The sequence below is a fragment of the Rhipicephalus sanguineus genome, unplaced genomic scaffold (assembly GCF_013339695.2).
Source record: "Rhipicephalus sanguineus isolate Rsan-2018 unplaced genomic scaffold, BIME_Rsan_1.4 Seq1171, whole genome shotgun sequence".
NCBI lineage: Eukaryota > Metazoa > Arthropoda > Arachnida > Ixodida > Ixodidae > Rhipicephalus > Rhipicephalus sanguineus.
This window is the reverse complement of record NW_023614436.1, coordinates 29,037-45,917: the sequence shown is the minus strand read 5'-3', so window position 1 is coordinate 45,917 and position 16,881 is coordinate 29,037. Positions and strand designations below refer to the sequence as shown.

At 42.3% G+C, this 16,881-nt stretch overlaps 1 long non-coding RNA gene across 2 annotated transcripts; it reads left to right on the top strand.

Annotated features, from left to right (window-relative positions):
- Positions 1-10,784: 10,784 nt before the first annotated feature.
- LOC119376315 (uncharacterized) lies at positions 10,785-16,075 on the top strand. 2 transcript variants are annotated; one of them, XR_007414581.1, is made up of 4 exons: positions 10,785-11,030; positions 11,787-11,966; positions 15,207-15,398; positions 16,006-16,075. It is a non-coding gene; the product is annotated as an uncharacterized LOC119376315 (long non-coding RNA). The 2 variants fall into 2 exon arrangements; XR_007414580.1 differs by having other exon boundaries at positions 15,857-16,075.
- The last annotated feature ends 806 nt before the right edge of the window (positions 16,076-16,881 follow it).

Sequence of the window (16,881 nt, the reverse complement as noted above, 5' to 3'; positions counted from 1 at the left end):
CTTGTTTTCCATTGTTGGTTCACTTGAAGCAAAAATACCTTTACCACTGAATACAAACTGTGCCTTTGAAACGCTGGTTCACTGCCTGCAAATACGTACCACTTGCAAAAATCACTTTCTGAACAAAATTTCACCAGCAGAAAGTACAGAATTCGCTTGCGGTTACGTGCATGAGGACATACACCTTTATTTAGAATGACCACGGTAGCACGAACGAAGAGAACAGTTACTACGCAATTCAATGGAACTGGACCGTAGGCCTTTCATTCGCAAGAAAACCCATGTTCATGCCTAACACATGTCTTACAAATCCATGCACTACATTCTCTAAGCAAATTTCCAAAAACGAGTGGTGTTCTCGGAAATTATTGAAATAAGCGTTTAGTATGCATAGCGAAGGTTAATTTTGTGTATATACTTTGATCTAACCATGTAAGGCTATGTGCCGCTTTATGCGTAAACTCAATGTATATCGTTGTACCTATACTTTGTGTCATTTTTTGTGTTATGTGACTGCACTTTATGTATAGCGTTATTTGTTAACGCATTGGTATCCTTGTGACTGTCTTTTATGTGTGTTCTAGTGAGTTCACATAGAAGTACATTAGTAAGTGTGTGAGTCTAGTACCTGGACTGTATTTTGTGTCGTCTTTGTGTCACTAGTGAATGCACTTCGTGCTTATATGAAATGGTATGCCTTGACTGACAAGCTGTCTCAAGTATCAATGTTTTGTAGATTTTTCGATGGCTGTGATTTTCGGTAATCCTACTATCTGTAAAAAGGAGAAGCCGGTGCTATGTAAATGCGCCACCATATCATGATCAACACTGAATAAAACAATGTGTTATTCTGCGTAGTCGACAACTTTTTTTAAAAATTTTTTGTTTTGCTAGTGCAAGTGCCAAAACGAACGGTTGCGTCTTTCTTCGGAGAGTCGAGCGTCTTAGTACACACTGTATCGACAATATAAACATGTTGACAAAAAGCCGTAAAATGTGACTCATTGAAAAACACGTTAAGAGGAGGGTCGTGAGCACACTCAGTCTCTCATATACTCTGCTATTGATGACATTAGAAACGCAGTGGTCATGCAGACTTGTTTTTGTAAGACTGCGCCTGTATCAAAAATGTTAGTACAGCATGCCTACCTCTTACTGTCTAAAAGTGTGGTGTAAACATTTGGCGTATATGCCTGTAGAAGAGTGTAAAGATAGCGTTGACGAGAGTTTTCCAGAGCAAGTGCCAATGTGAACGGCTGCATATTTCCGCAGAAATTTGTGTGCCTCAATGAACATTACATTGACAATATAATAAGATTCATCAAAACCAATAAGCGGTGCTCATTGAAGAATATCTTAAGTGTACTAGTGTGAGCACACTTCGTCCCCGTATAAACTCTGTCATCAATAAAATTTGACCGTAATATTACGTTTTTAGCAATGTAGTTGACATAGAGACTTCTTTTTGTTAGCGTCTGTCTGCGAAGAAATATGAATGCAGCATGCCTTACTCTCGCAGTTTACACGAGGATAGATCCGCCGGCAACCTACAACATCATTATCATCATCATCATCATCATCTCAGTGTTTAAAATGCTGGTGTAAATTTGTCGCATAGATGTTTGCACAACAGTACAAACATAGCGCTGGTAACCGTTTTCACGGCGCGAAGGAAATGTGCGATGAAGAGCAAGCACTTAATGTCAACGTTATTTAGAAGTTAGGTGTAGGAGCAGGAAAATAACGAAAAAACAAGTTGTTACGAACAATCGATTAAATAAGCTTTTATTTATATGCAATAAACCGTTAGGCACCGCGAACGACTAAAATATTGCAAGATGTTTTCTTGCAACCTCTACACCAAGTTCATCTCGAATTCAGTCACGTTGATATACTACGACGCCCACGGTAAGTAAGTTTAATGCTTTTAAAAATGACACCACAGCGGACTGAAAGTTGTGGTGACGAAGATGTCGAAGTTGGCGATTGTAATTCAGCGCTGCATGAATGTGAGGCGGCCAACTTGCGCTGATGCAGTGACACATACATTGACTGTTACCAAGCTTTCATGCTTACCACTGCGGCAGCAGCAAAAACCTAGACGAGGGAGTGAAAGCAAACATGACAGTGGTGATACTGCTCACTTTCCTGCATTCGTCTTGTTCTGCACTATACCGTACTTTCTTGCGTAATAATCGTGACCAACATGAATTTTTTAGCAGCTTTCGTGGTTTGTAATTTTTGAGCCTCGCATCCGAGAATACTCCCTTTCATGCAAAATAGATTAACTCAAATTATCTGTCAAATAATCCCGCGTCTGAGGTTGGCAAGCTGTTCCCCGTTTCTTGCCCGGCGCACCCCAGACTCCAAGAAAAAAAAAAAAAAGGTGTTTTTTACTCCTTTGGGAGAGTCCTGACTTGCCACGTATATGACTCTCTTTAGGGAGTCAGGTCAACTCTATTTGGAGATCACTATACTCTCTTCGGGGAATCGTGTGAACTACTAGAGAGTTAACGTGCCTCTTTAAAGAGAGTCCTATACGTGGCAAGTCAGGACTATCCGAAATAGTCACACATACTCTTTTTTTTTATTAGAGTGCAGGATGGTACCCGTATGCTGCTACGCTTTAAAGCAAAAGGGCGTATCTGAGGTGCCGTTCTGCCGCACAGTAGTAATCGTCATCTAGCTTCCTAACTTTTGCTTTCTCGAAAACTCTGAGCTCTGTAACTTCCTATCGAGAATGCAGCACCACGTTGATAGCGCTCACGCTGTCCGCCACCAGCAAGTAGCAGGCACGCGGCAATAATGCGGGGAAAGTACGTGAGATAGATGGTGATTTTTCTTGCATGGTAGAAAAGCACCTTAACTGCGTCCCTTTTTAAAGCGCGTAACGCGAAATGCTTCTGATAAACAGTAGATATGCGGTCAATGTCAAGGCCTCAATGGGTTAATAACTTAGTGAGCGTCACAGGAAGACGATAATTCTAAACCATGCAGGTTTCCCGTTCTGAAAATTCAAGAGTGGAAGTTTTTTTTCTGCATGTACTTCTCATAAACAACAAAAGCAAGAATCAAAAGAAGCAGAAACAGTGTATATGTTTCAGAGATTTAACGAACACTGATTTATCAGTGTATATAATTAAGCAAACATATTAAGGAAGCAAAAACTCACAAAGTCTCTTATGCATTCAGCTGAGACTCCTCGCAGGCAAAAGACATCCTCGTCTTCTCATCCGATTCATTGATCCTTCGCTGTCACCATCTGAAAGCTTTCTGCACCCATAGGTGGGCGACCTCACTCATGAGTAGAAACACATATACTCACAGGCTCACATAGGGCTGTGAGTCGGAGAAGTGAGTCTGGTTGTGTAATATTTTCGTGAGCTTGAGTCCGAGTGAGCCCCGTTGAGAAAAATATTGGCTCAGCGTCCACTATTAGGGCAAGGCACGAACCAACAGCGGAGATAGTGTTCGAACTCCCGAAGAAGTTGCATTCCCAAGCCCGTGTCCCTGCCCCAGTTAAACGACATGGGTTTGGCGGGAACACGTCACGGGACTAGCGGTACGTAATTTTCTGGTAGGAACATGTAACTACACTAGTGTTACGTGATTTTCGAGGTAACTTGTCACTTTACTAGTGTCACGTGATTTTGGAAGGAACGTGTCACGAGACTAGCGCTACGTGTTCTTACGTAACGTTACCCTTTTCTTGTTTTTCCTTCTTTCTCTCCGTCTCTATTTGTCGCTTCCTCATTCTATCTCTTTCTATCACTCTCTATCTATTTTTTTCCCTGTCTTTTAGGCTTTTTTTTTTCTCTGTCTTCCAAATCTCTCTCTATCTCGTTCTCCTTAGTTCTATCCCTTTATTTCTTTCTCTCTCTTTTCTCCTCTCTCTGTGCTCGTTCTCTCGCCCATCCTACACTCTAAAAAAAAAAAGGAGCGAGAATGGAGCAACGGGCTCCGTTCCTCCTTCGGAGCAGCGACTTTCTCCTTTGCGGACGATTTACTCGTCGCGCCCTCTTGCGGCAAGCGCCAAGGGAGAAACGTTTTCTCCTCGACCACGTTGACTTGCGCGCGCGCGCATGCCCACGCCGAGTTACATCGTGATTCCGTGCGCGGAGAGCGGACGCTTTTTCGCGCTCGCTCGGCAGTCTCAGACCAGATTATCCAGTGCTACCGATCTCGGCCAGTCGCGTGCAATTACTTGTACCTAGGACTGATGCGAGCACACACGAGTGACGTTCATTGTTTTTGTTCGATGTGTTGAGTAACGTGTGTGGCGTTTTTTTCCCTTTTTTATAGGCTCGGCGTGTGCGCGATGCGCCGCATACTTTCGTGTGTCTCGTGTTGTTTGTATACGTTGCGCACGATCTGCTTGTCATAAATACAGTAAGTCCCGCTCACAAAACAGTCTTGTTTAATGAACACCTTAGACTGTACACCAATAATTCAATTTTCTTCGGCGTTAACATACTTGGCAAGAGCTGCGTTTTTAGTTTTACACAGCACTTATCAATACAATAAGCAATATAAAGAAGCATGAAAGTTAATTTTTACAACATTTTAGCAAACGTGATACCACTGGACAGCGCATGCGTGAAAGTACGATAACTTATAATTGCTGGAGTTTGACGTCTCGAAACCACCATGTGATTATGAGGCACGCCGTAGTGTGGGACTACGGATTAATTTCAATCAACTGGGGTTCTTTAACGTGCACCCGACCATAAGCACATGGGTGTTCTTTGCCTTTCGCCCCCGTTGAAATGTGGCCGCCGTGGCCGCATTTTAACGTTAACCTGCATCATAATTGAACATATCTGAAAAATAAGTCAATGACTTCTGTCAATTAAGCCAAAATTCTCAATCACATGCGTTTTGGAATACGCATGCCATCACTGAGAATTAGGACGGACTTATACACGCGTGCAGTATGTATCTCTCGGTCTCAGGATTTTGCTTTGGCGTGCGAAACTCAACACAAAATGCGCTTCTAATGACAGCTGTGCACAGTAGGTAGTCACTAACACTGTCACTCACCTTTGTGAAAAGAGTATTCCAAATCCAGCGCAAGACTAACCACCGCCACAACGTCAACTACACAGTTGTGGCACAATGACCGCAATTTCACACGCCAGGCGAATACCGTGACGTAACACGGTGTGTTCCAATACTCACCGTAGACGGCTAAATAGACAGCTATGTGGACAGCGGCCATCTTAAGTCCCATTCCAATTCTCACGTAGCCGGCAAAATAGACAGCTTCGAGAAAGACAAAAACGATGCAGGCTACTTTGCTGTCCAAACAAGATGGCGGCTCAGCGCAATGCTCACGTAGCTCGGATCTCGCCGGTATGGTCGTCAGTGCACCAGTAGGCGCGTTTCCAGGCGCTCAATGTAAGCTACGTTAATTTTTTCATAGGTTTGAACACGAAAGAGGCTAAAGAAAGAACATTTACGTTTGTTTTTCTTAGCTTTCTCTTCTCGATGCGAGGTGGCGTCACGTCGCGTAGACGTCTTCTAGACGCGTTCCATTTGTCGGACAACATGACCTCGATGCTGTCTTCTAAGCTGTCAGCGTAGACTGTCTACGATGCTGTCCAGAATTGGAACACAGCCACAGTAGCAGAGCAGCATGAAGGTACAGCGTACTGAAATATTACAGAACACGTAGTGTGGGTAGCGTTCTTTTCCATAATTCGCGCGGTGTAGCGCCAGTTTCTCTACTCAAGTAATCGAGCTGCCGCGGCGCCAAGAGCCACTGACATCGCTCTCGAAAGACCACCGTCCGGTGCGAGGCCATCTTGTCTTGTTTCTTCGCACGACCCGCGTTGTAATGTACATATACACAAATGAGACGGCCGTACCGTATCAGAAGCATTGTCACTGAAGGGCTAGCAGTTGAACGAATCCATGGCCCATCGTCATACTTGTGGTCAACGCATAAATAGAATGTGAGCCAATGTCAACGCCAAACGACTCAACGAAATCGACGCGACGAAGGCGACGGAGGAGGAGTCGAGCACCTTAGCCACGAGTACACCATGGCGGGTCAAGGCGACGGAGTCTGAACGGCATGTTGCTGATCTTGCGCCCTCCCACAGTAACTATTGAAAATAAAGAAATATCAGAGAGAGAAATTTCAGCTGTGGCCGCTGTCGGAAGATGGCGCTACTTCAAAATGTCATCGGAATGGTATGGACGGCTCTCAATGTGGTCGTTTTCGCACTAACTTATTCAACTATATAATTATATCGTTCATTATTATGCGGCTTTAGATTAACTGGTGCGCTTGGCTAAGCCACAGCTACTATTTGATAATGTCGGCGTATATTGTGACGCAGCCATGGAATCGTAAAGAGTTGAATAAAAATGGCGCACCTTTGTGCCACCATGGTCCACTGTAATTCAGCGACTATATAAGGGCCAGCGCTTCATAGAGGGGTATGTGTAAGCGTCTGTACGTATGCGTCTGTAGTGAATGGTTTTATACATGCGAATGAATTGTGTATGTATTGAATTCATTGTGTGTACTATGTATCTGCCTAGTGAACGTGTGTGTATTATTAAAAGCTGTATCAACTTTCCGGTGTCCATTTTTTTTAAGAGTGTAGTTCTCTCGCCCATCCTAGCCGAGAATAAGCAGCTCCGCTGCTAAAATATTAGTGAGATTGAGTCCGAGTGAGTCCGGTTGAGGAAAATGTTGGTGAGTGTGAGTCCGAGTGAGCCGTAAGCGTAAAATATATACTCTAAGAAAAAAATCGAGTATTTGGGGAGTATTTCTCCCAAAAAACAATAATCGTCATCTGGCTTGCTCGCATCTCCTTTCTTGCAAACCCGGCTCTCGTGAATTTCCTATCAACAATGCTATGTCACGCTGATAACGCGCGAGCCGTTCGTGACCGGGAAGTGCCGGGACCGCGGTGATAACGCGAGGAAAATACACGAGGTGGATGACGGTTATTTTTGTGTGGCAGAAATACTCCCCGAATATTCGGATTGTTCTTGGAGTGTATTTCTTGAGTGGGTCTGAGTGAGTTCAACTTTTTTTCGACCTTTGTCTGCACCTAACGTGGTTTTCCACTGCCTCCAAAAAGCGGAGACGTTGCATGCTTTCTGCATGTCACCTAGTTTTACACTGCCTCAGGGATCGGCCCACCTTCGACCAAGCGACGATGTGATGTGATCACGCCATCGCGCGACGTCGCGTTATGAGGCGTCGTAGTGTTGTCGTGTTAACGTCACAAATTTAGGCAATTCGTTGTGACGTCATCACGTGATGATTTCTGGCATGACTCGTGCTGACGCCGATGCTGCGGGACTCTGACGCTGCCGAAGCCAACGGTAAATTTTGGAGTTTTGATGAGGCATCCCAGTCTTTCGCCCTAATTAGCTGCAACAAACCGCCCACTTATATAAGACTGTCAAGTATGCACACATACTAGAGTAGGAGGACATAAGAAAGGGGAAGTTTTATTGTACACGTAGCTTGTACACAAACAAACAAACAAGCAAACAAATCAACAAACAGAAAACAAGCAAACGAAAAAAAAGAAGCAAAGACAGTATGTACGTTTTACAGATCAACACTAATGCAGTGATTTATCTTTATATATTCATTAGCATGCAAATTAAGCAAACAATAAACCGGATCAAAATGTTCATATTGAAGATTGCTGAGCATACACATATACATCTGTGGGAGCTCTGTTAGTACTTAACCACTTTACAGTCCAGCTGCCCCTTGCTTACTTTAGAGAAAGGCATGTGCAATCGTCGAACTATAGCTTCCTCTTAGTGTTTTTCTGTGTGTTTAGAAAAATGTTCGACGATTTAGAGTGATATATACTCCAATACGGGAGCTAAGTTGTCCCTAATAAAAACCAGCTATGTGAATCACAGCACTAAGGAAGTAGTCCTTGGGCATTTCAAAAGGAGAAATTTTCTTCTACATGGCACATAAACAAAGAAAACGAATAAAAACATCATATCCATTTCCCGGATGAAAACTAAAACACTGATTTACCTTTGTATATCCATAAGTGCACAAATTAAAGAAACAATAAGCTGGATCAAAATGTTCACATATTCAAGGCTGTCATGTATACATTCATGTAGAGTGGGAGGTCTGTTAGCGCGGGAATACTGGAACTCCAGCTGTCCCTTCCTTACTTTAAAGAAACGTGTGTGCCATCGTCGAAGGAAAGCCTCTTCTCCGTGTTTTTACAGCTGCTCATCGAGATAATTTCACACAATGAGGCGAACTTTCTGAAGTACAGGGTAGGCGCCTTTATTAGGCTTGCGGTGCGCTCCCACCAAACAGCGCCGCCTCCACAGTACGTACAAGGTCACTGTAAAGACCAGTCGTGCGAATAGCCCCCGCTCTGTTCTCATGCAGGATGCTCGAATGTCTACAAAAGGGGAAGTTTTATTGTACGTGTGACTTGTACATAAAAAAAAAACATAGAAAACAAGTAAAAACAGTATGCAGGGCGTCACAAATATCACGCAGCACGATTTAAATAAAGGCGAACGTCGTTACGCGAAGCACACCTAGTGCATATTGTTTCCAGTATATTGTAGGAGCCATTACTAATTCCTTCGTTAGTGATGTTTAGTTAATTAGTTCTAATCATGTTTTTAACTCGACAAATACTCATCTATCATAAAAATATCAATGAGGCATATGTAGGCATCCTCAAATGGTATCTAACTGCGCTATTATCAGCAACATAGTTATTGCGTGCTCGTTTTATCCGGCTGATAACGAAAGCACGCGAAATATGAAAAGTAACACGTGACTACGCTCCCACGTGAAAAACGTGTGAGCGTATAGTCTTCACTTGCTACTTCACAGGGATCCTATTTGAGGGCGCTGCTTGCTGATGCGCGCTGCAGTCTAGTCGTGTCATTTTTTAGATTTCGCAGGCTTTCTTTATTAGCCAAGAAAAGTGAGTATGCAATAGTACGTTGTTAAAAATAGCGCAGTTAGGTGTCATTTTAAGACACTTACATATGCGTCATTGACATTTTAATGATTAGATAGGTATTGGTCGAGCTAGAAACATAATTAGGACTAATTACCTGAACTTCCATAACGAAAAAATTAGTAGTGGCTACTGCAGTGTACTGGGAACAATATGGCCTGGATGTGCTTCACGTAACGATGGTCCTCTTTTTTTAAATCGTGCTGCGTGATATTTCGTACATTCTGTATACATATCACAAATTAGAGAGTGAGAATTGGGACCCCAAGGAGCTTGGGGACCCAAGAAGCTTGCGAGGCGCCAGGGCGCATGCGCAGAACCCAAGCCACTCTTGGGCTCTTGCGCTCGCGTTGACCCAAGACGCAAACATTGAAAACTAGCGTGGGTCTCCAAAGCGTTTTGAGTCACCTGGGAGAAGACACAGACGTAGCGCGGGCCACGGCGCAGCATGGCCCGCGTCTCGCATGATTTTAAATTTCGTCACGCGTGGCGCTCCGTGCGCTTGTCCTAACGCAGCCTGCGTTGGCCTTATTCTCAAACTCCGCAGATCATCCGAACGCAAGAGCAGGCTGCCCAACGCAGCTTGGGGGCCCAGCGTCTTGGGTCCCCAATTTTTAAACTCTCTAATAACACTAAAACGTTGATTTTAGAAAGTGTTCAAGGACTTATCCACAGACGAAACGCGCTTTATGTGCGTTCGATACGGGGATCGCGTTGGACGTGCATCCTAAGATTCCTGATTTTAGGATCATATCTTGAACCCCATGTGTAATTTCTGGGAAGGAAATGTCAATTACACTAAGCCAAAGTTAACACTTTTATTTTCTAATTAAGCTTTTATTTTCTAATTAACCAATCATGTGATACAACTGAGTAAAATTACTTAATAATGCACGCATAATTTCAATGGAGGTAGCCTTTTCAGTTCGTGTAATCGCTTCCTGTCGATGTCTAGCACGCGAAGAAAGGGCGGATTCAGAGCATCATACTTGAACATGTTTAACTTAGCGCAACGACGAGGAGGACATAAGAGAAGAGGAGACAAACCACAGAGCTGACTCGCAACTGAATATTTTATCTTCTCTTGTGTCCTCGTCGTCGTTGCTCTAAGTTAAACATGTTCAAGTATCATCATTAACTGGCCCAGCTATCAGTTCTTCTACAGAGCATCATACCACGGCCGCTTGATAAAAAAAAAGTTATCGAGCGGCCGTAATCTTACATATCTTTGCTGCAAAAAAGGCACTTTCTTTCAGCGTTTTAAATGTCCCACTAAACCCATTTACTAATAGAAGCTGAATAAATGTGAATCTCCTCGTATGAAACGTTCGCCAAATACAGGGCGTCATTCAGCGAAACCGACATTACCACAAAATAAAAAAACAAGCGTTCCAGTTAGGTTCGCCAGCAACATTCAAGTATGGTACCACGCATACATCTTGCTGCAGAAGAGAATCTCGGGTGAGTTGGTGGTGATTCATCACTGACGAACTGAACGGAGGAAAGAAAACCACAACACAACGCTAATTTTTAACCTCTTTGTTCTGCCGTCGTCTAATTAGCGCTGCACCTTGTCAGTAAGTTTTTAAAAATTATGCAACTCTTTTTTTTTTCGAGAAAACCTAAACTTGTTTTCACGGCACACACCACGATTTTGCTGCAGTACGTGTGGAAGCGGAGCATGCCAAGCGGGCATCTACAAACCGCAAAGTGCAGTACGTGTGAGACCTGCACTAGACAATATGTGCTATATCAGAGAAGACAGCACAATGCCTCGAAGAGATAATATGCGCGTTGGTGGTGCTTTTCTCGAAGATTGCGAACGAGGAAAATAACTCGTAGAGATGTTAAGATTAAACATGTTTTCTATACACGCCCTTTGCGCAATCCTTGCCGAATGTTTTGGAAAACGACAGCCCCGCTTGAGTTTCAAGGCGAAAACATTGCAGCCCTGAGATACGGTGGAGCGTGATAAGATGAGTACGTTTTGTCAAGTGTTAGTAGTTTTATGTATTCAACTGCTTTCGCCCAGCCAGGGAACAAGTAAGTGGGATAATGTATGCCTCCAGCTTTCATTGAATTGCGTTGCTTCTACTATATAGAACCCATAAACAGCATAGGGCCTTGGTAGCGTTGCACTCAGACTAAATCAGTTATTAGTTTAAGCTTAAAATTAGAAAAAAAATAGATAAGAAATACGTGTTTTGTTGCATTTCAAACAAAAATTAAAAAGGCTTATACAAAATAGGGAAGAATCTTGCATATCAGTCATTTTTGTTACCTGAGCCAAAAGACTAAAATTATTTCAGTTTGCCTTTTGTAAAGGATTGATTCGCAATATTTAGCCAATCTGACAACTTGAGTGTGCTTCTTAACATCCACAGCAAGTGGTGTAAATCACACTATTCCAAGCGCTTATGTATATATATTTGTGTCAGCAAGATCAATAGTAGAAAATAAGTTTCTATTGGTGCAAAAAAAAACAATGCTAACGTACTTTTGAAAAACCTAGTAGGCATGCGTCGTAAACAATTTGTGAAAATTTTTACATTGAAAGCAGAGCTTTTTGCCAGCAGGTGTGTTTTCTTCGTGCGTTTTTATTGGTAAAGGCCAAAGTAGTCTTTATAGATATGTGAATATAACAGCTGCTTCTTTTAATTGTAACGAAAAGTTACGTTTGTGTTTTCATAAATTCTGCCCTTAATTCCTGAAATATGTACACAACGTAGTTGATAGTTTCAGTGCGAAAAATGTTTGTTTTTTTCATGTGTGTGTGCAAACGACGAATGTTGGCTCCAGCAAACAAGTATGAAAGAAATAAGGCTTGTCTAAAACCACCTACGAAAAAAAACTGCACTACATTAGAATACAAGTGGAGTTTCATTGAAGAATTAAATGGTTGCTACGAAAATAAAGTGTGCTCGGACAACATAAACAAGTTCGACGACAAGTTCAAGTGTGCAAGGGCCTGTCCACCACGTGAGTACTGTGTTCCTGAAAGTGAATTTCAAGTCGTTTATGATTTTTAACATAGAAGCTGTTTAACCTCGCCGTTATTTCTCCGTCGTCAACAGAAAACCGCCGAGGAGCACCTCGCGCCGCGTGCTCTCTTCGCGCTCTGCTTCATCTACTGCTTCGCTCCCACATACACGTGCACCACATGTCTGGTACACGTGGATGCAATAACTTTGCTGGGCGAGACAACGAGTAAAGAGAGCGAGAAAGAAAGAGAGAGATAAAAAGAAAGGGAACTAAAAATAAAGATATAGGAATATTTTGGGGGAAATTTCTCTTCGCGTGACGTGATTGGAACCCGCGTACCCACTATCCGAATGCGAGCGCCTTAACCACTCGGCTATCCAGGCACGCTATCAGAGCATGTCATTAGATTACATGGTATAGTATAGCAAAGAAGTGGGAAAGGGAAGTGAGGGTAAAGAGGACAGATGTGAGGTTGAGGAGGAGAGAGGAGGAGGAGGAAGAGAGTAAAGCATACCTTACAAAGGAAGAGAAAGAGAGAAATAGAGAGAACGAAAGACAGAAAGAAAAAGAAGGAAAGAAAGAGAGAGAATCAAAGAAAGAGAAAGAAAGAAAGGAAGAGAGAGTGAGAGAAAGAGCAAAACAGGAAGCGATAAATACAGAGAGCGAAAGAAAAGGGAAGATAGTGAAAGAAAGATAGAAACATCAAGAAAGAGAGAGAAATTGACAAAGAGAGAAAGGAAGAAATAGAAATAAACATAGACAAAAGAGACAGACACAAGAAAGAGAGAGAAGATAGAAAATAAAGGAAGAGAAATTTGCGAAATATAAGGACAACCTCCAGGACTACCTAAGTGTCCCATCAGCTCCGCTGTCTCTTTAGCATTGTGCTTCCAGTACAAGCTAAGAAAATTTTAACGCGACAGCGGTAAAGAGCTCGTTTCACAGAAATTCCGGTGTCGGTGTCGTTGTTTGCGAGCGAAATATCATCTTCTCCGTGACCGAAAAGTCGAGAAACATGCATGAAATAAATAATCAAAATGTTTGGATTGAGAATCGAACCCAGGCCGTCTGCGTGGTTAGAAGGTGTTCTACCACATAGCTACGCTATTTTTTTAACCTGCTACGGAAAAAAATGCGCTATATCAATAATCGAGGAAGATGCAAATAAAATAAACAACAAAAATATCTGGGTTCGAGTGACAATCCGACACAGACCATCTGCGTGGCAAACAGGCGCTCTACCACAGAGCCACGCTATTTCTTGAAACGGCTCCGACATATATGTAATCGTCGTCAGGTGTAAAAGCATCAACAAAGTGAGCAGCTGCGTAGGTTCGCGTGTTGCCTTACGGACGCGTAGTGGGCCTTTCGCTGATTCGCAAAAGAAAAAAATTATAGCGTAGTGAGCACTCAACTACTGTACTTGCAATAGGAATTCTAGGATAATTTGAAACGGCCAATGTTGTGTGCACAGAATAACAGAGAGCTGAGCTAGTTGGTAAGTATTCATTCTAAAAAGACAGGGCGTGCAAACACGGACACAAGAAAGAAGTCAGTACACCAGTGTGCACAGTCGTTCGTTTCCTTACAGCTCGATTGAGGCATGCACCGGGAACCGAAGTTAGTCTAGTAATTGAGAAGACGATGCGCATGGGGCCCGATTACACTATCGCGTTCTGCTCTTGAAGGCGAAGCTCAAGCGTACCTCAGGTTTTTTAAGATATTTACTTGTTATGAACCTCTATTGCAATATTCTTCAAAACACGATATAATTCAGTTATGTAAACATTCAATTACCGCTATATTTTTGTTGATATTTATACACACTTCCTGAAAAAATGTCGTCAAGTCGAGGGATTTGTTGTGTACGTTACTGTATATTAGTGTTTATTATCAAATATTTTCTTTTGATGAATTTTTAGTCTACAGTGAATATGCAACAGATTCAAAGGAACATAACCTGCGTTGTTATTTATTTATTTATTTACACTGCTAGCCCTATATGGCTGTAAGCGCGACGGGAGGGGGGGTGAAAATGCACAATTCACATTTCGTGTGTCATATGTCATATAAGTATGAACGCCTTAGCTTCATGTATAACAGCCCCAAAATAGTATTTGCGTCGTATCGTGAAACACACAGGTAGAAACGTACACATGCTACGCAAAAAAAAAGCTTTACGGCTACGGTTACTCAGTGCACACGTAAGCTTTCTGTGATTTTACGATATCAGCTGTCGACGAGCGTTTCACGAAGTTGGTGGCCATTACAGACCGCTCACCACAAAGACAGTTTACAGGTCAAGTTGCTTAAAGAAAGTCTTTTGGTATAGAACGTGACTGCGTAACATTCAGCAAGACCATATAGTGAAATTTTAATTAACGTTTTGGAAAGTATCAATGGTATAGCCGGTACTTCGTATTATTCTGGCATAGCATTATTGGTACACTACATGCCAAGGGAGCTTAAAGTAGCCACAAGACTTCCTGTCAGCGAAATAGGAGAACTAATGTAATTGAACGTTGTTTTCTACGGGTATTTGTCGTTTGTATGATTATAACATAAAATGCGCGTTGACTGGCCATGACTTATATTCAGAAACCCGCAATGGTTGCTCAGCTAAAATGTCGTGCTGCTAAGCTCCAGGGCGCGGGTTCGATTCCAGGCCACAGCGATGGGTGCGAAATACAAACACCAGAGTGCTTGGAATGAAGTGGACATTAAAGAGCCCCAGGTGGTCAAAATCAATCGACAGTCCTCGCGTGCCTCATAATCATAATCCTCATAATCATTTCGGCTCGTTAAATTTGAGCAACAATTATTATTAGACGTCAGAAATAAATCAAACATAAATTCTGTTATATCAAGCTCATAACACGCGGCTGCGTGGCATGTTTTGTTAAATTGTTTTGTGAACGTACTGCATTTAAATTTTTAAACAACAATATGTTTCGGTAAAAGCAAAGTTCAGTTTGAACCAAATAGGTCCTCAGAAATATCAACGTGAGATAAATCATCAGACTTACCTAAATGTCCTCTCTTCTCCAGAAAGACTGTTCATAGTGTAGAGTACGAATCTCTAGAATGTGCATTTTTTCTACCCAATCAAAATATCTTTATAATTTTTTTGACTGAATTGGCTCTTGATCTACCAAGTTCACCAGTAGATTTACCACTTCAAATAGTTAAATGCGATGTCAAAAGAAATAAAATATTTGCTTTGCATTCTCCTCGCAGTTTGGCGGCCCTTACATCCAAGGAAAAAGATTACTTGCAGTGATTGGCTCCGCGGAAATCCATGTTACCAATACTGGCTTGAATATTATCCCGACATTTACGGATTTTTTCGTCCCTACATGTTTTATACGGCATGCCGAGTATGGAAAAACAAACTATATGTGTGCGATCCATGGACAAAGACCTGTCCAGGTAGGCATCATGCTGCACTGAGCAATGTGTCAAGCGATGTTTTTACGAAGAAATGAACATTTGAATTTCATCAACTGCAGAAAGCTACAACTCTGACGATCATTGGGCTATTTGCACGATAAAAGCTGAAGCGCTTTGCTCTGGAATCCAACAGATTAGCACGAGATGCATGCATGCCATAACAGGAACAGTTAATCAGTGCCTGTTGTGTTACTTGTCCCATTCTCCGGTGCAGTGTAACGATGTGCAGACAGCTTGAAACCGACGGAGAGGCACTTACTAAACGTCCTGTATATCTGCAGCTCATAGACCTTGTCCAAAAACAATCCCGTGTCCCAGTCTTCATGCTCTCGCAAACGAGAAGCCTAACATACAGAATTTTGCGACCTTCGTATGTCTAGGTATGCTTAGTTTATGAATATATACGGTTCACGGTAATGATGTGCTTTTTTTTTCAGAAATACGTAGTTGTTTCTCATGCACTGGCGTTTAAGAAAATATCTGCCTGTTCCCTGGAGTCAGCGCAATAACCTTAAACACATGCGTCGAATGTTTTACTGGTTGATGAAATTAAACTACGTCATCTCGCTGTGTGCTTCCGTTTCAGAAATTCACCGGAGTCATGCAGTGATGCTGAAAATATTTAGTTCGCACAATAAAAATGTTCTTTCCGTGTCTCTTCCATTTCTTTACGTAACGTTAAATTTTCCGGTATATCAACTTAACGCCTCGTATTATACACCTTCTGATAACGCACGAAGCATCTATCAATGTGACATTGTAGTTTCTTAAATTTAAGAAATTTTGACTCATACGAAGCTGAATCACTGAGCAATTGTCGTCAGGTGATGTTTCAAGCTGGCCGCAAGGGTACTCTAGAATAGGTTTCTGTCGATGATTCTAAAAAGAAATCTGATTCCTTGGACAAATCATGTGCACGTTCTCTAGATGGTGCGATGTCTCAATGCTTTATTACTAAATTCCCATGGCAAAGGAGTACCCGTGCGTTCGCGCCACGAAAGCGCTGCTGATTTCTTGCGGGCCATGAGCCTGAACAAAACTTTATAAACAGTGCAGGATATATATATATATATATATATATATATATATATATATATATATATATATATATATATATATATATGGGCGTGTGTGTGTGTGCGTTAATGTGTACATCATAATCATCACCCAGCACCTGGAGGAGGATATCAGGCGAATAGCCAGGCTAACATCTTCAGCCTTTCACTAAAACATTTATTTGTGTCTCTCTCCACCAGTGTACAGTTCCCTGCTGATATTTTGAGGCGTTGACTGTGATTGCTCGTTGTTCTCAGAGTAGACCCTTCTTTACAAATGCACATATTTACACGAGGGATTCTCAAATGGGGTCCGCGGACCGCAGGGGGTCTGCGAAGCCATTTTATGGGTTCCGCGAAAGTCATCCTCGAAAAAATACCGCGTTTATTGGAGGCACACAAAGTCC